This window comes from Vombatus ursinus, unplaced genomic scaffold (assembly GCF_900497805.2).
Source record: "Vombatus ursinus unplaced genomic scaffold, bare-nosed wombat genome assembly UNPS02014794.1, whole genome shotgun sequence".
NCBI classification, from domain to species: domain Eukaryota; kingdom Metazoa; phylum Chordata; class Mammalia; order Diprotodontia; family Vombatidae; genus Vombatus; species Vombatus ursinus.
Genome location: NW_020954572.1, coordinates 7674151 through 7692695, shown reverse-complemented (window position 1 = coordinate 7692695; position 18545 = coordinate 7674151). Strand labels below are relative to the sequence as shown.

The 18545-nt window shown below is 36.3% G+C and overlaps 2 pseudogenes; both read left to right on the top strand.

Moving 5' to 3' along the window:
* LOC114048992 overlaps positions 1-12499 on the top strand; it is a 35987-nt pseudogene extending 23488 nt beyond the window's left edge.
* Positions 12500-12740: 241 nt separating this feature from the next.
* Positions 12741-18545, top strand: part of LOC114048991 — a 7133-nt pseudogene continuing 1328 nt past the window's right edge.

The window sequence follows — 18545 nt, the reverse complement described above, 5'->3', positions numbered from 1 at the left end:
GATAATAATAGCACCTATCCCTCATAGTTGTTGTGAGGATCAAATGAGCTAATAATTGCAAAGTGCTTAGTACTGTGCTAAACTTCTTATAGGCCCATAAATGTTTATTTCTTTGCCCCACCAAAGTCCTACAACCTTGCTTCATGATGGCACAAAGATGACTTCAGTTTTTCGAATTCAATTGAATAAAATTCCTCCTACATACAAGGAATCTTTTGGGGCAATAAAGATAAAATAATAAAATAAACGAGTTCTTCCTCACAAAGAAATTTCATTCTTCTGGAGTAAGAAAAACAAGGTTTTTCAGGTGCTACCCAATTTCACAAAGTTTTAATAGGGATCCATTAAGATATGCCTATTATCTGAAAATCAATCTAACTGAATTCAAAGACTCATCACCAGAAAGGTGACCAGCAGACTGATTTTTTTCCCCAAAGAAATTTATGAAGATGATCTACAAAGGAGTAGGTGAGTTGTGATCTGCTTTAATGGAGAAGATACGCTGAATAATGAAATCTTGAATCCTTTAAAAAATTGAAGAATTGCATCTTTTTGTAGAACATTTTATGTCTATGCATATACATTATGCCTTCTGTTATATTGTAAACTCTGTGAAGGTAGAATTCACGTCTTAATCCCTTACCATATTAAATACAGTGCTTTGTACATAGTACATGCTTGTTGTTGTTTTTCAGTCATTTCACAGTTGTGTTTGACTCTTCCTGAACCCTTTTGGGGTTTTCTTGGCAAAGACACTGGAGTAGTTTGCCATTTCCTTCTCCAGCTCATTTTAAAGATAAGGAAACTGAGGCAAACAGGGTTAAGTGACTTGTCCAGGGTCACACAGCTAGTAAATGTCTGAGGCCAAATTTGAACTCAATAAGAGGAGTCTTCCTGACTTCCAGGCCCAGAATTTTAACCACCTAGCTGCCCCTAGGAGCTTAATTTATGGTAATTAAAAGTATGAACTTGGGGGAGTGGTTAATTGACAACAGCAAAATTGTTAGTAAATGGTCCAGTAAGGATTTAAATCTAGATGCTCTGATAACATAATGCAGTACTCTTTCTGTCATGCTACAAATATTGCCACAATGAATGGAATGAATGAATTGCCACATTGAAAAGACCAATTGGTTATTTTATCACCCCACGCTTCCCTTATCTGAATCGAGTTAATTGTACACAATCATGCAAGACTCAGTTTTCCTGTAGCCTGTCGTCACTGAGAGAAGCACTGTCTAGAAGAAAAGAAGATGGAGACTCATATTAAAAATTGGATAGTATTTGGAATCAAGAGAACACTGGATTCCCTATAGGCAGGGAGTCCTGAAAAAGTGCTGGGCCTAGAGTCAGGAAGACTGCGTTCAAATCTGGTCTCAGATACTTACTAACTCTCTCACCCTGGGCAAGTCACTTAACCTCTCTCCACTTCAGTTTTCTGCTTTGTAAAATGAGGTTAATAATAGCACCTACTTCCCAGAGTTGTTGTGAGGATCAAATTAGACAATAATTGTAAAGCACTTAGAACAGTGCCTGGTACATAGTAAACAGTATATACATATTAGCTGTCATTATTATTACTCTTGGGGAAATTCATTGTGACTCACTTCTCCCTGTGCAAAATGGACATAGCAATCTCTACATCACAAGGGCAGATGAGTTGTGAGATTGAAATGAGAGAATGAATCTTATATGCTATGAAAGCCTAACTACTACCATGTTAGGATGAAGGGGAAAAAGGAGAAGTGCTTAAAACAATGGACACGGGTGGGGGAGTGGGGTTGGAGTCAGGACTGAGGTGACCCCCACCTCAGCAGATCATGCCCAGGGTGGGCTGTGGTGGAGAGTGGCGGGGGGGGTGACTGGATAGTTCTGGTACCAAGGACTATATCTTTTCCATTTCCAAACCAGCAACAAACATGACTTCTACAGAAGCATCAAGGTATTACCTCTCCCATCGGACAAACTGCATACTCACACAGAAACATCGAAAACCTAAAGTCCTTTGGTTTCTGAAGAGGAAGAGAAACTGCAGCACAGATGCAGACCTCCACCTATAACAATTCAGGATCACATTCTCTCTGAGTAGCTTGTGGCATATCTCTCCAGTGGCGGGTTATTGACTTAATAATCCATCAGACAACTATACCTGAATTCAAAACTCTAAACAATATCAGTTACTGTCCCAAGAACTTTTTACCTCAAATGCATTTTAATTTTGGGAAAATTAGATAAATTGGTAAAAGAATGGATGCAGGAAATCAGTGAAAACAAGAAATTTTCTACAATCTGTAATTGAAAATGTTGGAGGAAAAATTTTTACATTTGGATCCTACAGATTAAGAGTTCGTACTAAAGGTGCTGATATCAATGCATGTGCGTTGCACTGAGACACATTGATCGAAGTGACTTTTTTACCTCATTCTATAATAAACTTGAAGCTACAAAAAGAAGAAAAAGACTTAAGAACTGTTGAAGAAGTGTTTGTATCAGTTATGAAGCTATGTTTTGATGGCATAGAGACTGATATTTTGTTTACAAGATTAGCACTGCAGACTATTCTTGAAGGTTTGTTCCTACATGATGACAGTCTACAAAAAAATTAGATATTAGATGCATAAGAAGTCTTAATGGTTGCAGGGTAACCTACAAAATTTTATATCTAGTACCAAACATTGACAACTTCAGGCTACCTCTGAGAGCTATAAAATTTTGGGTCAAATCCCACAACATGTATTCCAATATATTAACTTTCCTCAGCGGTGTTTCTTGGGCTATGCTAGTAGTAAGAACTTGCCAGCTTTATCAAAATGCAGTAGAATCAACTCTTGTACATAAATTTTTCTTGATGTTTTCTAAATGGGCATGGCCAAATCCAATACTATTGAAACAACCTGAAGAATGCAATCTTAATTTGCCTGTATGGGACCCAAGGGTAAACCCTAGTCATTGGTAATATGTTATTCCTTTAATTATACTAGCATAACCACAACAGAAGACAACACACAATGTGTACGTTTCTATATGAGTGGTCATAGTTGAGGAGTTTAAACAAAATCTTGCAATCACAGATTAAATTTTGTTGATTAAAGTAGAGTGGTCCAAATATTTTGAAGCTCCTAAGTGCTTTCAAAAGCACAAGCATTATAGTGTACTTCTAGGAAGTACACCAACAGAAAAGCAATGAATAGAATGGGTGGGCTTGATGAAACAAAAAAAAAATCTGAATCCTGGTTGGAAGTTTGGAGAAGAATGAATTTATTATACTGGCTCATGTCAATTCTTAGTCATTTCCAGCACCCAAGGAAAATCCTGACAAGGAAGAATTTCATACAATGGGACTGATTGGATTAATGTTAAAACAAAATAAAACAAAAAAAACAAAAACCAGAAAATTCTGTAAACCTCAGTGTTGACCTTACATATGACAGTCAGTCTTTCAGGGATACAGTTTACAGGCAAGCAATTAATAGCAAGATGTTTGAGATGGATATGAAAATTGTTGCAATGTATATAAAAGAAAAGAAACTTAACTCCTACCTAATCATGTGCTTCAGAAAAAGAAAAAGCATTCATCAGAAATTTGATTGACAGTTCTGAATGACAGCAGCCTAGACTTGTCTATGGATAGTGACAACAGCATGTTTGTGCTTTCTCCTACTAGTGCTATAAAGACCAGTGTATTAAATTGCTCTGGCAGCTCTCGGGGCAGAAACAGTCCTGCTCTAGCTGTAACAGCAGCAACTGTGACCAACATACAGGCAACTGAGGTTTCTGTGCCACAAGTAAATTCCAGTGAAAGTTCAGGGCGTACTTCAAACGAAAGCATTCCTCAAACTGCCACATAGCCAGTCATTTCTCCACCACCAAAGCCTATGGTCTCCAGAGTTATTGCCTCAATGCATCTGGTAAACCAAAAACCAAGACCTTCAGGAAACAGCAACAAAAATACCTAATCCTATGGTAGGAGTAGGAAGTCTTCACCTCATAAAGAAGAGAGTTCCAAGAAAACCAAAACAGAAGAGCAGGATGACACAAGTGAAGATGCCAGTTCTCTTGATTTGACTGAATATGATAAACAGGAAACTAAGAAAACATCCAGTACAGACCTTTCAGATATCCCTGCTCTTCCTGCAAATGCTATCCCTGTTATCAACAATTCAATAAAACTGAGAATGAACCTGTAAAAATAACCACAGTGGTAGATAAACAACATCTGCCAAGTCAACCTGTTGTCTTCTAATGCTAAAAAAGAGAATGGAGAGTGCAAGACTAGACATGACTGAAAATGGATTTAGGTTTATTTGGTGAACCTCTTTAATGGGCCAATCAGCACTTGTTTAGAAGTCCAGGTTAGTATGTGAAGCCAGGAATACTATTAGTGATGTGTTAGCAACAATTGAACTAACTATTTCAAAGGATTACTGCTGTTAGAAAAAAAAAGAGAGAAAAAGAACCTTGTTATATTTGAATACTATTTAACATCTGATTGGATTTCTGTTTGATGCATTGTTTGAAAAATTTGCAATATAAGTTGGTACAAAATTTCTTATATTGATGATGAACTTTTATGTACTTTTTATTTAAAAGTAGAACTAAGTGAGGCAGCTAGGTGATGCAATGGATAGAGCATGGGCCCTGGAGTCAGGGGGGCCTGAGTTCAAATCCAGCCTCAGACATTTGTCACTTACTAGCTCTGTAACCCTGGGCAAGTCACTTAACCCCATTGCCTAGCAAAATAAAAGTAGAACTAATTTTTAAATCTTGAGCTTGATGCATTTTTATTTTTTCCCGAAGTTTCTTCATCATTATTCTATAAACTGGATAACATTATACAATGGTTTTACTATTTGTACTTGAGTCAATTGATAAGGGTACATCTAGTTCAATCCCAGTGAAGTAAACATAATCCTTGAAAAGAAATGTTAAATCTTGGGGTATGTGACAAATTAAAATAATAATTGGGAAATAGTTGGTTTTGAATGGGACATGATTAAGAAGTAGTGTATCAATTTTATTTATAAAGTTGTATAATGTATACAAATCAGTGATCAAACAAGCAAATTTTTTTCGCTTGAGCTAGCAAAGCTCCATTCTTCTCTCTTGCTCTCAATATGTTCTCTTTGAAAGCAGTTTTTGTTCTTTTTTTCAGTTTGCATGCACACAATAGGAATAATTTCATCAAAAAATAATGCCAGTATTTATTTAAGGCATAATTGAAACAAATTACTCTGTGGCCACATGACACAAAACACATTTTAGTCTTATATGCTTCAAACTTTTGGTTGACTAAGTGGTGCCTGTAAAGGATATTTCTCAGGATGGCCATTTGATCACTAAAATAAAAATTTTGTATGTGCACTCCATAGATTTCCTTTTGCAGCCAAATAAAACATTTCAAATCTTGAACATAAAGGCAAAGCTATTTTCTCAAAGAATTTAAAAACTATTTTTAAAAAATTTTTTAGATGTCTCACCAAAAATTGTCAGTGTATTATAGACAGAAAAAAGTGCATACTTTAAAAAATCGTTTCTAGCAAGCACTTGGCATCTAGTCAGCTCTCTTTACTCTGCTTTATTCCTTAGTCCTATCTAAAAGATTTAGGAGCTCCTTTCTTTAAAAGGAATTTTAAAATCCTTCTTGATTGCAACAGAATACCAGTATCTAGAAAATGTGAGGAAATACCAGATGTAGATAGGAAACTTAAATTTAGTTACTTATTTTTAATTGGAGGGAGGGGGGAAGAAGCAAAACCAACAAAACATTCCCATATTTTCTGATTAGCATGTTTTATGAACCCTCCATTGTGCTCCATCTTACTCCATTTGCATTTTTCATGTTAAATTGCAATTACTTATACTTTTTACTGTCCTTCTAAATTAATTTTATAAAGTTAGGGTGTAGTTTCTTTTTCCCCTTAGGCTATATAGTAATTGAGGTTTTCTTTTCACCATTTCTTTAATATACAACAGTTCTATTTCCCTTGTCTTCTGCCCCTTGCAGCCACCTTGCCCTCCCTTTCTACCATCTATGAAAAGAAGATTATACTAACAGTTGAAACATACAAGGTGTCTGTGTATTTTGTGTAGCTATGGAGTTTAGACGGAAATTGCCAGGCACAAATTTAGTCTTGTCATTTTGTTTACACATTGGGGAAAAATAAAATTCAGTTTATTAAATGTTTCATGTAACAGTGCCTAAATTTTTTCAAACAGCATATCTCGAAATTTTCTGTGTAGTGATTTTTTTTTAATTCTAGTTTTCATAATCCAGAGATCAGACTGCTGCTTTTGCATGATATATATGGTGTCTCATGACTAGAGTTTGCTTTGTTTTATAGTATCTGTACTCCTTGTATTTTTCAAGATCTATTTTGTAAACAGATGATATATTTCTCCATTGAAAACACAATAAAAAACAGCACAACCTCCCAAAAAAATAGTGACCTACTACTACCACTCCTACTACTACTACTCCTACTACTCTACTACTACTGCTGCTACTGCTGCTGCTGCTGCTGCTACTACTACTACTACTTATTATTATTATTATTATTACTACATGTGTGACATTAGAAAAGGCAGTGATTTCTCTGAGCCTACTACAATTCTTCAAATGGATTGAACTAGATGCCATCTAAGTTCACTTATACCTTTAAAATTGTGATCCTATGATTACCTCAAATGGAACTAAATTCTATATAATGGACAGGGCAGGGAGAAAAATGGAGTTGAATGTAGGGGAAGCAAAGGAATAAATATTCTATACTAGTATAATAAGTCATCATATCTAGCTCCAATCCAGTTAATTATTATAGACAGGGAATTTAACCCTATTCAAATTTCCTACTTGAAATGAATGTCATAATATTTCCATCTAAGCCTCTGTGTTGCCACATTTAACCCATGTTTTCTAAAGGATTTTCTAGGAACTTGTAACTTTCCCCAAGTGGACTTTTCACTGACAGTGTTAATAGTTTTAAGAATCATTTACAGGTTTCTATTTCCTTCCATAGTTGGCAAAAGTAATTTCCCTATTCTAGTTTAATTACTTAGAATTTTCATTTCCCATAGGTGGTAGCATGAGTTTCCAAGACATATTCATTACGAGTAGTTTTAATTCAGCTCTTCCTCTGTCAAAATGGCAAAAACAGCATACTGAAATCTTTCAGATTCCACAGAGCCCACTTTTGGATTCTACTTAGGACACTTAAGGTAGGAATAAGATGACACATTTTGTCACTTGCAAGAGAGCAGGCAGGTGATTTTAAATGTCTTTTTTTCCTCTTCCTCCCCAGACATTCTATCATTTAAAAAATTAATTGATGAAAAGAGAGAGAATTCAAAGAATAAAGACACTTAGTCTGAAAGTGTATATATAATTGATAACAGTTCCAGTGAATAATAATTTTCTACTTTTTTTTATAGGAACAACAAAGTTCATGTAATCAAAATGGTTATTTTATCAGATTTATGCAAAATTAAGGTGATAAGTTTTATGTAGTCAAATTATCTCAAAAGCATGTCTTTATTTAGAGAATATCTAATTTTAAATTCCCAGTGTCATGAAATGAGTTAGTATTTTCTCTTAACAGTTCAAGCAACAGAAACTAATGCCATCCATTGCAGGTCATTTCTCTTTAATTTCTGTTAATATGGGATTTTTATTCATAGAATCTTGGGATGAAAATGAACCTGCAGATTCATCAACATAGTTCAGTCCCATGCCCAATACATAAATCCATTTTTTAAAATCTATAATAAGTAGCCAACAATCTATTAAAAAATTGCCAATAAGTTTCTGTTCTGCACACCTCCTGTAAAGCAAGAACATAACTACTTCAAGAAGGAACTCATTTCACTTTGGGGCATCTCCATTAACTATATTGAACACAAACTTGTATTGCTATAACTTATATACTTTGGTCCTCCATCTCCCCTATTCAGCTATCAAGAATAAGTCAAATTCCTCCTTACATGATAAACTCAGAAATTTGAAGAAAGCTATCATGCTTAATTTCCTTTAAGCTAATCATTATATTTTCATCAACCTAATGTTATATGACACTGTTGCTGATGTCACCATCTCCTCTTTAAATCCTAATTTCTCAAAGCCATCGCAAAACAAAAATCGATTCCTATAACAACATGACAGGTTGTTTGAACCATTTCCTTCCCTATTTTCTTCAAATAGTATTCAAAAATTATATTCATTCTCAAAGAAATAGAGTGGTCTCTTCTGATATAGTTTTCTCTACACAATTTTTTAATATTTCTTTAACTTCTCATGATTATAGATAAATTTTGAATTCTGGGAACATTATATAACAAAAAGGATTTGAAAACAGTGACAAATTGCACACAATTTGGTACACTTCCTTTTGTTCCAACTGACTGCTGTTTCAAAGAATGAAGTCCATGTTCTTTACAGACTTTGCTCATAAAATGCAAAGTTTCTATAAGGATGAAGGATGCTGTTGGGAAAGAATCAAATTTAATAATCAGGCTATTAACCAACGGTATTTGCTGCACTATGTAAAGAGAAACATTAAGAAGACTACCATCCTATCCAGAAGCCATCTGTTAACCAATGTCAAATTGATGATAAAGAAAATTAAGTTCCCTTGGCAGTTGATTTTTATCCAGCTGTATCCAGCTATAAAAGAGCTATCAAAGACAACTTTCCATTTGTTCTTAATTCAGGAATGTAATTGATTGGCATCATGAAACCCCTAGTGACAACTTGGACAACTTTGTAGTCTAAAAGTTGATGATAAGATTCCAATAAGAGTTACAAGTGGGTTCTTTGTTTCAAAGCTTCTTCTGTAGAAGAAAATGCCTACTATATATATACCAGCACCTTTACAACAAAGGATAGTAGAGGATGTCAATAAAACTCTCATTAGTTTTTTTAAGCTGATTCTAAAACAATGAAATAAATATGCATACATACTATAGAATTGTGTGAATCAATTCTCTTTTAAATAAATTAATATAACTAATTTTACTCAATAATTCAGTTAAAATATAAAGTTTTCACATTTTTATCATAATGCTATGGTAATTTCTCTGTAACTAAATTATTATAATATGGCATTGCTTAGAAATAATTTGGGGAGATGTTGTCAACCCTTATTTCTTATTGGGGCTACTGGCAAAGACTCACTTTAGGGAAAAGAGTGGCAGAATGAACTTTTTGTTGTTTAGTTATTTTCAATCATCTCTGACTTTCTGTGACTCCACTTGGGGTTTTCTTGGCAAAGATAATGGAGTGGTTTGCCATTTCCTTCTCCAGCTCATTTTACAGATGAGAAACTGAAGCATGCAACATTAAGTGATTTACCTAAGGTCACACAGCTAGTAAGTATCTGAGGTCAAATTTGAACTCAGAAAGATAAAGATGAGTCACCTGGACTCCAAGACCAGCACTATCTCCACTGTACTAGCTACTCTAGCTACTCTAGCTACTCAGAATGGACACAAGTTCAGAAGATTGGTTATCTTGTCAGTGTGGATATCTTGTGGAGAATTTCCTGGGCTTTTATAACATATTGACTGAATGAGTTGGCCTCTCAGATCTTTTACAAAATTGAACTTCTGATATTCTCTCAAGTTTATTTTATTTTTTTCATCCTATTCCATCTCCCATTTATTCTATTCTCTCTTTTGATCCTGTCCCTCCTCAGAAGTGTTTACTTCTGATTACCCCCTCCCCCAAACTATCCTCCTTTCTATTATCCCCCTGTTCTCTTTTTCCTTTCCCCCATGTTTTCCTGTAGATTAAGATAGATTTCCATACCCATTTGAGTGCGTATGTTATTCCCTCCTTAAGCCAAATCTAATGAGAATAAGGTTGATTCATTCCCTCTCACCCTCCCTCACATCCCCTCCACTGTAAAAGCCTTTTCTTGTCTGTTTTATGTGAGATAATTTATCCCATTCTATCTCTCCCCTTCTCCTTCTCCCGGTATGATCCTCTTTCAATCCTTAATTTTATTCTCCAGATATCACCCCTTCATTTTGCGACTCACTCTGTGCCATCTATCTATGCATATAATTTTTTCCCCTCCAAATTCCCTAATACTAACAAAAGTCTCATGACTTACAGATATCATCATTCCATGCAGGATGTAAACAGTTCAACCTTAATAAGTCCTTTATGATTTCTCTTTCCTGTTTACCTCTTCATGTTTCTCTTGAGTCTTGTATTTGAAAGTCAAATTTTCTATTTAGCTCTGGTCTTTTCATCAAGAATGCTTGAAAGTCCTCCATTTCACTGAATGACCATTTTTTCCCCTGAATGATTATACTCAGTTTTGCTGGGTAAGTGATTCTTGACTGTAATCTTACCTCCTTTGCCCTCCAGAATATTATATTCCAAGCCCTCCGGTCCCAATGTAGAAGCTGCTTCTGGCTGCTTGTAGTATTTTCTCCTTGACGTAGGAACTCTGGAATTTGGTTACAATATTCCTAGGAGTTTTCCTTTGGGGATCTCTTTCAGTAGGTGATCAGTGGATTCCTTCAATTTCTATTTTGCCCTCTGGTTATAGAATACCAGGGAAGTTTTCCTTGAAAATTTGTTGAAAGATGATATCTAGGCTCTTTTTTTTGATCATAGCTCTCAGATAGTCCAATAATATTTAAATTCTCTTTTCTGGATCTATTTTCCAGGTCAGTTTTTTTTTTGTTTGTTTTTTCCAGTGAGATATTTCACATTGCCTTCTATTTTTTTCATTCTTTTGGTTTTATTTTACAATGTCTTGATTTCTCATAAAGTCACTGGATTCCATTTGCTCTATTCTCATTCTTAAGGAAGTATTTTCTTCAGTGAGTTTCTGGGCTTTCTTTTCCATTTGGCCAATTCTGCTTTTTAAGTCATTCTTCTCCTCATTGGCTTTTTGGACCTCTTTTGCCATTTGGGTTAGGCTATTTTTTAAGGTGTTATTTTCTTCAGTATTTTTTGAGTCTCCTTTAGCAAGCTGTTGACTTGTTTTTCATGATTTTCTTGCATCTCTCTCATTTCTCTTCCCAATTTTTCCTCTATTTCTCTTACTTGATCCTCAGAATCTTTTTGAGCTCTTCCATGACCTGGGACTGATTCATATTTTTTTCTTGGAGGCTTTAGATATAAGAGCTTTGACTTGTTGTCTTCTTCTGGTTGTATGTTATGATCTTTTTCAACAAAGAAAGATACTATGGTCTGACTTTTTTTTACATAGTGTTATCATGATCCCAACCAATTACTTGAGTTATAGATGCTTTGTTAAGGTAGGGGTCTGCTTCCAGTGTGGAGAATGTAGTGTCCCAAACTTCAGGGGTTTTGTGGAACTGTTTTCAGAGATACTTCTAAGGACCTGTATATTTTCAGTTCTTCCAAGATGGTATGATCAAGGGCAAGGTGTGTACTCCTTTCCTGGCCTGTGCTCTGACCTATGAGTGACCACCAGCACTATTTTCTGCCTTGGAACTGTGAGGAGGATTACCTCTCCACCACTACAAGCTCCACCACACGAGCACTCCTCCTCGCCCCAGGACCGCCACCCAGAACTGTGACCCAGATCAAAGTAAGAGGTTCCTGCCTCAGAAGAAAAAAAGAGATCCCTACAATCCTCCTCTGATCAGTCACTGGATTCCCTCTCAGTTTGTGGGTTGAATTCTAGAAGCAGCTACGCCTTCCCCTCCCCAGGGCTGTGCATGGACTGGGAATGGGACCGAGCTTTTCTCTCAGCACAGTCACAGACTTCTCCTACTGACCTTCTAAGTTGTCTTTGGCATTTGTGAGTTGAGAAGTCTGGAAATCACCACAGCTGCCCATGATTCAGTCTTCTGAGGCCTGGTTTTTGCCTATGTTCCCACACTGAAGTGCATTCCTCTCCCAGCCAGGCATGATAGATCTTTCCAATGAACCATCCAGGTTGTCTTGAGCTGGAAAATTTGTTTTACTCTGTCTTTTTGTGGGTTCTGCTCCTCTAGAATTTGTTTAGAGCCATTTATAAGAGGTATTTGGAGAAGTTTGGGGGAGAGCTCAAGCAAGTCACTGCTTTTACAGTGCCATCTTGGCTCTATCCCTTTCTCAAGTTTCAAAGGAGATGTTTGGTCACATATATTAACTGTTACTTTGCAAATCAAAGTCACAGGAACTTGGGTTTCTTTTCCAAGTGTGTTTTTCATACATATCAAACATTCTTAAGGTTCTTTTCAGAGAAACACTGCAATTTATTAAAAGGAAAAGTCTATGACATCCTTAGATAAAATAGCATAGAATGGTATATCACTTTTTACCTTTGCAGAATGCTTAGTATTTCTTTTCTTCTTCTTCTTTTTTTTTGGAGATATCTTCAAATGATCAAAAACACATATGTATTTGAATTTTCAAGAATTTTTGAAATTGAAGATTGCTACACAGCTCAGTATTTTCTTCTTTCTTAATTCGATTAAAACTGAATTTCTCTGTGATTGTATTTATTAGTATATTTTTAGATTATTATTGTCAACATAATTTACTTAGGCACTTCCAGGGATGGAGCCAAGATGGTAGAGAAAGAACTCAGCTGAGGTCTCCCAACATTCACCTCCAAACAACTTTAAATAATTCCTCAAAATGAATTCTAGAGGAGCAAAACCCACAAAAGTATGGGGTGAAACAATTTTCCAGTCTGAGACAACTTAAACAGCTGGCAGGAAAAGTGTGTCACATTGGGGTGAAAGTGGAGCACAGTCTAACCCAGGCTGCTCCCAGCATGAGTCTGGCCACAGCAAACTACCAGCTGACCTTGAGGGTGACTGAACTGAGAACAGTGGCAATAGCAGCTTCTAGTGCTCAGCCCACATGTGGTGAGGAGGTCAGACAACAGTTCAAAAGGAGATTACAGGGGTTCCTTTGCTGGCACTGTGTGCAGAATTCTATTGAATTGCCCATACTCAGATCCTGATCCATATTCAGATCCCTGGGAACACTAGCACAATAGAACTTGCAGCTTCAGGGGAACAAGGACTCTGGTCATAGTTCTTTGGTGGAAAAGAGAGCTTATGTTCACTCACACAACAGAGAGCAGGCCAGGAGTAAAAAGACCTCAAATTACATCATGCCACATTGGAAGAACTGAAAACTTACAGACTCCCAGAGCTAGCTATAAAAATAGCTGCACAAAAGATCTGACGCTTGGGACAGTGCTCTCTCCACCCTGGGATCAGAGTGCAACTTTAATATAAAGTTAAAAGTCAAGAAATAGGCTGGAAAAATGAGCAAACAACAACAACAAAAAAAGATACTGACTGCAGAGAGTAATTATGGTCACAGGGAAGATCAAAACACAAACTCAGAACACAACAAAGTCAAAACTACTATATCCAAAGCCCCAGAGGAAAAAAAAATGACTTGGTTTCCTTCTCAAAAAGGATTCCTGGAAGAACTAAAAAATGATTTTGAAAATCAAATAAGAAAGGTAGAGGAAAAATTAGGAAAAGAAACAATGGTGATGCAAGAAAATCTTAGGAAAAGAGTCTACAGCTTAATAAAGGAAGGACAAAAAAACACTGAAGAAAATAACACATTAAAAACATAATAGAGACAACTGAGAAAGTCAGTGGGAGGGGTATGTTGGAACTGGTTTAGAGAGAAATACAGTCCAGAACAAGGCATACTAGTACAGCCCCTGCACCAGCAAACCAGGAACAGACTTAGGGAGTGGCTGAATCAACAGCAGGAGTGGCGACAATAGTGAGAGCACTGCTCCTGGAGCTATTAGCCCACAGACTGAATGTCTAAAAGTCACCTATTTAGACTTCTAGGAGCCAAGATGACAGAGTAAGTAGTAAATTGCCCTTGCCCTCTCATACTGACCTTAAAAACCCCCAGAAAATATTGCTCCAGGGAAAATCCTAAAATAGTAGAGTCAGCAGAAAGACTTGATACACCAGTCTTTTAACTTGTGAGGATAGGGGGATTAATGGGAAAGGTTCCTTTTGCTATGGCTGATGAGGACCAGTATATAGGAAGGGAGGCTTCCCAGCAAGCCAGTAGCAAGCCCCACCTCAGAAAATCAGTAACCAGGCCCCTAGCCCCCAGCACAAGAAGCCTGGGACAGTGCCTCCTATGTCCCAGAAGCAGAGATCAACTTTAAAAGCCAGAAAAAAAGCAAAAAAACATGATCAAGAAGCAACATAGAAAAACAATGACCATAGAGAAGTATCTTGGTGACAGGGAAGATCAAAACATAAATTCAGGAGAGGATAGCATTGTCAATATACTCACATCTGAAACCTCATTTAAAAATTTGAGGGGGATATGAATTGTTTTCAAGCCCAAAAATCTTCTTGGAAGAGCTCAAGAAGGATTTTAAAAGTCAAATAAGGGAGGTAGAAGAAAAACTGAACAATTCATTTAAAAATACATTGACAAAATGGAAAAAAAGTACACTGAAGAAAACAACTCCCTAAAAAGTAAAATAAACCAAATGGAAAAAAAAAAGTACAAAAGCATTAATAGAAGAAAACAATTTGTTAAAAATTAGAATTGGGTAAGTGAGAGCTAATGACTCCATGAGACATCAAGAATCAGTAAAACAAAATCAAAAGCATGAAAAATAAACCAGAAGAAAATATAAAATTCCTCATTAGAAAAACAACTGACTTGGAAAATAGATCCAAGAGAGATAAATTAAGAGTTATTGGTGTACCTGAAAGCCATGATGAAAAAAAGAGCCTGGGCAGTATCTTTCAGGAGATCTTCAAGGAAAACTAGGGCCTTAGAACCAGAGGGTAAAACAGTCATTGAAAGAATCCACCAATCACCTCCTGAAAGTGATCCCAAATTGAAAACATCAAGGAATATTGTAGCCAAATTCCAGAATTATCAGATCAAGGAGGAAATCCCACAAGCAGACAGAAAGAAACAATTCAAACATCGTGGTCAGGATTACACAGGACTTTGCAGTTTCCACATTAAAAATCAGAAGGCTTGGAATATGATATTGCATAAGCCAAAAGAGTTTGGATTACAACCAAGGATCAACTACCCAGCAAAATTGAGCATAATCTTTCAGGGGAAGAGATGAACATTCAATGAAATAGAGGACTTCCAGACTTTCTTGATGAAAAGAGCAGAGTTCCATGGAAAATTTGATCTTCAAATAAAAGACTCAAGAGAAGCATGAAAAGGTAAACAGGAAAGGAAAAAAAAAAGAACACAACAAACCAACAAAATGCTGTTCAATAAGGGTAAACTCTTTACATCCCTACATGGCAAGATTATATTTATAACTTTTGAGAACTGTATCTTTATTATGACATTCAGAATGGATATAAATAGACATAGGGGGTGGGTTTAAGTTAACTTCGATGTAATGATAAAAAAAAAACCTCATGAAGTGGTGAAAAGAAACTATAATGAAAGAAAAGGAAAGGAAGAAGCAGAAAAGGGTGAATCACATCACATGAAGAGGCACAAAGACATATTACAGTAGAGGGAAAGAAGGGAGTTTTCAGATAGTCCAGTAGTTCTCATATTATCTCTCTTGGATCTATTTTCTAGGTCTGTTATTTTTCCAATGAGAAATTTTACATTTTCTTCTATTTTTTTTACTTTTTTGATTTTGTTTCATCATATCCTGTTGTCTCATAGAATCATTAGTTTCACTTGTTCAATCCTAATTTTTAAGGAATTATTTTCCTTAGTGAGCTTTTATTCTTTTGTCCCATTTGGCTGATTCTATTTTTTAAGGTGTTATTTTTCTCATTAAATTTTTGTATAGTTTTTCCCGTGCTGTTGATTCTTTTCCCATGATTATCTTACATTACTTTCATTTATTTATTTTCCCAGTTTTTCTTCTGCTTCTCTAATTTTTGTTCTAAAATCCTTTTTAAGTTGTTCCAGGAATTCATTTTGGGCTTGAGACCAAATTACGTTTTTCTTTGAGGCTTCACATGTAGCCAGTTTTACATTATTGTCCTCTTCTAAATTTATGCCTTGATTCTCCATCACCATAGTAACTTTTTATAGTCAAGTTCTTTTGTTGTTATTGTGTTTGTTTGCTTCTCATTTTTCTACTCTTTTTGTGGCTTGGTGTTTTTAATGTGAGATTTGGCTTCTGGTCCTGCACTGTCCCAAACTTTTTGTGCTGGAACTTTGGGTCTCACTGCTGGCTTTCACTATGCTTCAGGGCTTACCTGCTTGCTTTATCTAGAGGGTGTGCTTCCCTTTTGGCTTGTTCTGGAGGACTGGACCTCCCTGTTGGCCTCCCTTGGTATGGTATTTAGCTGCTGGCCTTATCCAGGGGTGGGTCCTTGCTTCTAGGTTGTTATGGTGACATAGTCTTTCTGGTGGCTGGCCCTGGAAGAATAATTTTATTGCTGATCTGCCTGAGGTGTGGGGCCCTGCTACTGGGTTGCTATAGAAACAAGGTCTCTCTACTGGTAAGCCCCAGGGATGGGGTCTCACTGTTGGCCAGCCCTGGGGAGGGGCTTCACTATTGATCAGCAATGAGGTCAGCTGGTGGCTTGTACTGGGGGTGAGGTCAATGAGATGGAGACTTGCTGTGCACTCACTTGCCCAGACGACCACTGGTTTTCAGGAAGGTGGGGCCTCACTGGTGGATTGCCCCAGACTTGGAGCCTTGCTGCAGGCCCCCTGCTATGAAGCTGCTGTTACTGTGGTCCTTAGACCTCATTTCCCTCCCATCTTAGTGAGACAGACCTTTCCTGCCAAGCTGATAAGCTGCTTCCTTGCTCCTAGATCAATTCTGAGGCAGTTTTCTAGTTTTTTGGAGGGGAATTTGGGAGAGTTTCAGAGGGGGTCTTTCCTTACTCCACCATCTTGCCACTGGAAGTTAAAAAAATAATTGTTAAAAACTAGAATTGGACAAATGGAAGCTAATGACTCCACAGGACAACATTAAACAATAAAACTAAATTTTAAAATGGAAAAATAGAAGAAAATGTGAAATATCTCATTAAAAAAAAGACTACTTGGAAATAGATCCAAGAGAGAAAATTTAAGACATATTGAACTACCTGAAAGCCATGATCAAAAAAGAGCCTAGAAATCGTCTTTCAAGAAACTGTCAAGGAAAATTATCTTGGTGCTCTAGAACCAGAGAGTAAAATAGAAATTGAAAGAACTCCCTCCTGAAAGTAATCCCCAAAAGAAAACTCCCAGGAATTTTATAGACAAATTCCATATCTCCAAAGTTAAAGAGAAAATATTGCAAGTAGCTAGAAAGAAATGATTGAAATATGGAGCCAGAGTCAGGATAACTAAAGATTTAGCAGCTTCTACATTAAAGTATCAAAGGGCTTAGAATATAATGTTCTGCAGGGCAAAGGAATTAGGATTACAACTGAGAATCACCTACTCAGCAAAACAGTATAATACTTCAGGGGAAAAAATGGATATCCAATGGAATAGAGGACTTTCAAGTATTTCTGATGAAAAAACCCGAACCAAATAAGAAATTTGACTTTGAAATATAAGATTCAAGAGAAGCATAAGAAAGTAAATAGGAAAGATAAATCATAAGAGACGCAATAAGATTAAACTCTTTATATCCCTACATGGGAAAATGATACTTGTAACTCATTATGAACTGTCTCATTATTAGGGCAGCTAGAAGGAGTATATATGGAAAGAGGGCATGTGTGTGAGTTGAATATGAAGGGATGATCTAAAAAAAATAAAAGTAAGGCATGAGAAAGAGCAATGCACTGGGAGATAAGGAAAGGGGAAGGCATAATGGGATAAATTATATCATACAAAAGAGGTACAAAAGAGCTTTTGCAGTGCATGGGGAAGACAGGGGAGGCAGGGAGAGTACTTGACCCTTACTCTCATCAAAATTAGCTCAGAGAGAGAATAATAAACACATTCAGTTGGGTATAGAAATCTATCTTACCCTGCATGAAAGTAGAAAAAGATGGAAGAAGAAAAAAAAAAGAAAAAGGGGGGAGTTTTGATGGAAGAGAGGACAGATTGGGGGAGGTGATAGAAGAAAAACACTTTTGAGGATGGAAAGGGTGAAAGTAGAGAGACAGAGTAAGGATAAAGAGAAAGAAAAATAGGAACTGAAAACATTGTAACACATTTTGTTGATAAAAGCCTCATTTCTCAAATATGTAGAGAACTGAGTCAAATTTAAATATAAAAAAGAGCCATTCCCCAACTCATGAATGGTTGAAGAATATGAACAGTTTTCAGAAGAAGTAATCAAAGTTATTTATAGTTATATGGAAAAAAAGTTCTAAATCACTATTGATTTGAGAAATGCAAATTAAAACAACTTTGAGCTTACCAACCCACACTTATCAAATTGGTTAATATGAAAGAAGAGGAAAATGATGAATGTTGGAAGGGGATGTAAGAAACTTGAGACACGAATGCGCCATTAGTGAGTTTTGAATTGATTCAACTATTCTGGAAAGCAATTTAGAACTATGTCCAAAGGCAATAAAACCATGCATTCCCTTTCACCCATCAATACCACTATTAGGTATGTATCCAAAAGAAAGGAAGAAAGAAAGAAAGAAAGGAAGAAAGAAAGAAAGAAAGGAAG